This window comes from Euphorbia lathyris, chromosome 2, assembly GCF_963576675.1.
Source record: "Euphorbia lathyris chromosome 2, ddEupLath1.1, whole genome shotgun sequence".
NCBI classification, from domain to species: domain Eukaryota; kingdom Viridiplantae; phylum Streptophyta; class Magnoliopsida; order Malpighiales; family Euphorbiaceae; genus Euphorbia; species Euphorbia lathyris.
In genome coordinates, this window is record NC_088911.1 from 71,238,281 (window position 1) to 71,242,924 (window position 4,644).

The 4,644-nt window shown below is 36.5% G+C and overlaps 1 non-coding gene across 1 annotated transcript; it reads left to right on the forward strand.

Annotated features, from left to right (window-relative positions):
- The first annotated feature begins 4,303 nt into the window (after positions 1 to 4,303).
- On the forward strand, positions 4,304 to 4,410 carry LOC136221398 (small nucleolar RNA R71). Its single transcript, XR_010685161.1, has one exon. It is a non-coding gene; the product is annotated as a small nucleolar RNA R71 (small nucleolar RNA).
- Positions 4,411 to 4,644: the final 234 nt, after the last annotated feature.

Sequence of the window (4,644 nt, forward strand, 5' to 3'; positions counted from 1 at the left end):
ACAAAAGATATGAAATTTAGTGTAAGATTGTTTTGCTTTTGCTTGGAGAACTTTGCGTAGAAATTTGGTCAGCGTAATGGCTTGATCAAGTTCTTTGTTGAATGAAGCAACTGATGGCACTATTTATAGAGACATCTGAGGTGTCGGTCATTTCGAATTTCAAAATAACCGTTGGAGGGAAACGGCTTCCTGTCGTTGTCATCCTGACTTGCTCAGAGCTCTCGGCCAATCAGATTTGAGTATCTTCTGTCCTCGGTCAGCTTTTGGTCAGCTCGGCAGAGTGTCTCTCCATTTATGGTAATGTCAACTAGACAGCATACTGTGTCATCTGAACTTTACCCAAAGTGGAAACACTTTGTCTGGAAGTTTTCCTTAGCCAGCTGCTGTCTTGTACTGTTTGTCGAATCAACTCAGCAGCTTCGTCCTGAGGTTGTTCCCTGAAGGTCTTCTAGATCCTTCTTCCGCTGAGTTGCGTTTTGTCCATAACGACAACGTTTTGACATACGCGGGCCGAGTTGCCTTAATCTGTTTGACTTGGGCTTTGACTTCCGTATTGGGCTTTGGGCCTTTTAAACTTTGTATCTTATAAACAATTTAACTCAACCTATCTAATTGGAGTTGACTCGGCCTGTACAAGTAAAACGAACGTCTCGCTATATAGTCATAAGATTCAGTTCAAGGATGTAGTTGATAAAGGATCGAATTATACTGTAACTAATACGGAAAGGTCAACGACAGAATCAACCTATCTTCTTATAGCTCTGGGGGAATGTTTCGGATTTGCTAATCACATTTCGTGTACTCATTCCGTTATGCAAAGATTAAATATAATTCTGAGAAAATTAATTTAATAGTTGCATACGGCTAGAAGCAATAAGAACCTAATGGGTCACACATAAGACTTGGAGCCCAAAAGAGAAACATATGTTAATTAATTGATGGAAGCCCAACTGAGTCCACTAAGGCCCAGTAAATGAGGGGGGCGATTTTTATGTAGTAAAATACATAAATAATTAATTTGATTTTTAAGCAATTCTAATTAGATTATAATTGTGAATTAAATTAATTAAAGGATAAATAAGTTAGGAAGTTTAATGAGATTAAATTAATCCTATTATTATTATCCTATAAGGTTATTATTATTATCTTTATATTTAAGATATAATTGTAAATAATAAATAAGAATTATATTCCGAATTAAATTCTTATTCAGTAACCTAATTCTATCTAACTAGGGTTTAGATACAAGAGAGTATTTATAACCCCCTTATTGGTAAATTTCGATACACACAGACAATCCCGGGAGAGAGAATTTTGACACCCCTTGTTGAGGACGAAATAATCCACCGCTTCCTACCGATTCAATTGATTTCATCTTTTTCTCTTTTTCCTTGATCTTGTGTTGATTAATTAGAGACAATCTACTTTGGTTGTTTTACACGGTTGAGTTCTAACTTGATTTTGAATTGTGTTTTGTTTTGTGCTCGGGAACTCGGAGTAAGAGTTGTGGGCACTACGATTGCAACGGTAGATAGAACTCCAAAAGGTATTTCCTTCTATCCCTCTTTATATGAAATAACGATTAACGGATCTTGGGTTAATGAAAATAGGTTGAAATTCTTATATTTCCACTGCCGAAGACAGAAGATACAAGAATTTGATTGGCTGAGGACGCTGAGCACAGACTGAGTGAAAGCGATAGGAAGTGGTTTCCCTTCAACGGTTATTTTGAAATTCGAAATGACTGGTGCCTCAAATGTCACTATAAATAGGCCTTTCAAAAGCTTCATTCGATGCAGATCTTCATCAAGTCAAAACGCTGACCAAATTATTACTCGAAGTTCTGTATTAGAAAAGCAAAATAAATCTTACACCAATTCCAATCTTTGTGTAAAAGTCTAGAGTGATCTTAGTTCATCTAACGTGTTCTTAGCAATTGTTGTTTAGAACAGAAACACTTATCATTTCTAGAAGTATAGAAAGGAGAAGCTGAGTACTCGGTTATAGTACTCAGCGGTAGAAATAGGATTGAGTAGAGGAATAGAGGAAGGTACTCTTGTATACTCAGTTGCTATTGTAAAAGGTTTGTGCTCTACCTTTAAAGAGCTCAGTAAAGGATTCTGAAAAGCTCAGAAGGAATTCTAGGGACTGGACGTAGGCGGAGAGGCCGAACTAGGATACATTTGCTGAGTAATATCTTTCTAACCCTTAACTCCTTTATATTTTGCTTGCTTAAATACTGCCTAGTAAAACACTAAAACGAACACACGCTGAGTTGAGTGAACTGAGAAGCTAAGTTCAGGAATAGACTTAAGTGTTATCTCCAGACTCAAGAATAGAAACAGTCTTAGTCACTAGTTGACTAAGCTTGTGTCTAAAACTACTCAGTACCGCTGTGCTTCAAGACTAAGTTCAAGTCTTGTAAGAAAAGAAGTCAGCCTTAACGGACAAATTTTTTAAATAGTTCCTAACCCCCCCATTGGAACAAATATTGTCACGTTACACGGGACCAACAAAGCGTACCTTAAATGGTTTGGTAACTCTTTAAGTTCTAACTTAGGGGGTACTACGATTGAAGGCGGAACTGGTCCATCTTCTCGAATCAAAGGCTCTGGGTCCTTATCTTCTAATTTTTCGCCCACTATAGGTTCTATTATTTCTTCTCTTTGAACAATGTCATTGACACATTCTTCAACCAAGTCAAGTTTCATACAAGCGAATTCTTCCATAGGATATTTCATTGTTTTGTTCATATTAAACTCGATCTTATCTTCACCTATTCTTAAAACTACTTTCCCTTCCGATAAATCGACTAATGCACGTCTCGTATCCATAAACGGTCTACCAAAAATTAGTGGACAATTAACGTCATATGCAAAGTCTAATATAACGAAATCAGTAGGAAAAATAAATTTGTCAACTTTAACTAAAACGTCCTCAATTATAACATATGGTTTCTTAGTGGTTTGATCCGCTAATTGCAAAACCATGTTGGTACGCTTGATATCTTCTTCTAAACCTAATTTATTAAAAATAGATAACGGCATTAAGTTAATGCTTGCTCCTAAATCACAAAGACTACTTGGGAATTCAATGTCTCCCAACTTACACGGGATGGTGAAACATCCAGGATCTTTGAGTTTAGTGGGCAAATTGCTTGACACTATTGAACTACAGTCCTCTGTTAATGATATGGATGAAAATTCCTTCCCAACTGATCTTCTCTGAAATCAAATCTTTTAAAAACTTACCATAATTGGGAATTTGCGTAATCGCATCCATAAATGTTAAATTTATATGCAAATTTTTAAGTTTGTCAAAAAACGTTAAAAGTTGTTTGTCATAGTCCTTATTTCGGACTTTGTGTGGAAAAGGTGGTCTGGGTACAAAAGTTTTTGTACTTGTGTCAATAGGTGAACTTTTTGCATTTAATGTATCTTCTTTGGATTTCGTTGGTAAATCAGTTCCCTGTAAAGTAGATTCTTCGGGCATTTCCAGACCTAAGTAATTTTTCCCTGAACGAAGAGTGATAGCCTTTACATGCTCTTTCGAATTTTCTTCCGTATGGCTGGGAAGACTTCCCTCTTTTTGGGATGGAATTGATTTAGCAATTTGTCCTATTTGAACCTCTAAATTATGGATGCTAGATGAGTGGTTTTTAATAAGTTGATCGAATTTATTCTCGATACGTTTAAAACCATCATCGTGGCTACTTACTTTTCCACCGATAGCGTCTATAAATTTTTCGATTTTAGAAGATAGGGTGCTAATCGTATCTCTAGATTGATTTTGATAATTATTGGTACGATTTTGATTAGCGTTTGCATTATTATTATTATTATCTTTCCAGTTAAAGTTAGGATGATTCCTCCATCCAGAATTATAAGTAATAGAATAAGGATTATTAGTTTGGTTTTGCCCTTGGACAAAATTTACCTGTTCAATCTCACTCATACCTTCGTAATCCACATCCGTTGGGATTGGATTACCATTGGTATCGCACGGTGCCATAAACCTATCAATTTTGTGCGATAAGGCAGAAAATTGGGCTTGTAACATCGAGACTGGATCGAGATTCACTATACCTTTAACGGATGATGTGGTTGAGGATGATGGTTTTGCCACTGGTATGTGTCCAAGTTCTGCGGGCCACATACTACTGTTGATTGCCATTTCCTCCAAAAGTTCTCTTGCTTAGGCGGATGTCTTCTTCATAAATAGCCCTCCCGACATAGCATCTAATGAACCTCTAGTTGTAGGATTTATCCCATTATAAAATGTTTGCATTAAAAGTGCATCGGGCAATTGGTGGTGTGGGCATAAACGTTGAAGTTCTTTAAAACGTTCCCAAGCCTCATAAAAAGTTTCATTATCATTTTGAGAAAAAGATGTCAACTCTTTTATGACTCTTGCAGTTTTTGCTAAAGGGAAATATTTTGATAAAAACGCTTGGGCTAATTGGTCCCAAGTCGCAAATGTTGCGCCTGGCATAGAAGTTAACCAATCCTTGGCTCTATCCTTCAAAGTGAAAGGAAAGAGTCGAAGTTTAATTGCATCGGTAGTCACATCTGGTATTTTGAAAGTGTCGCAAATTTCTAAGAAATTTGTCAAATGGGTGTTAGGATTTTCATTAGGTAGCCCATA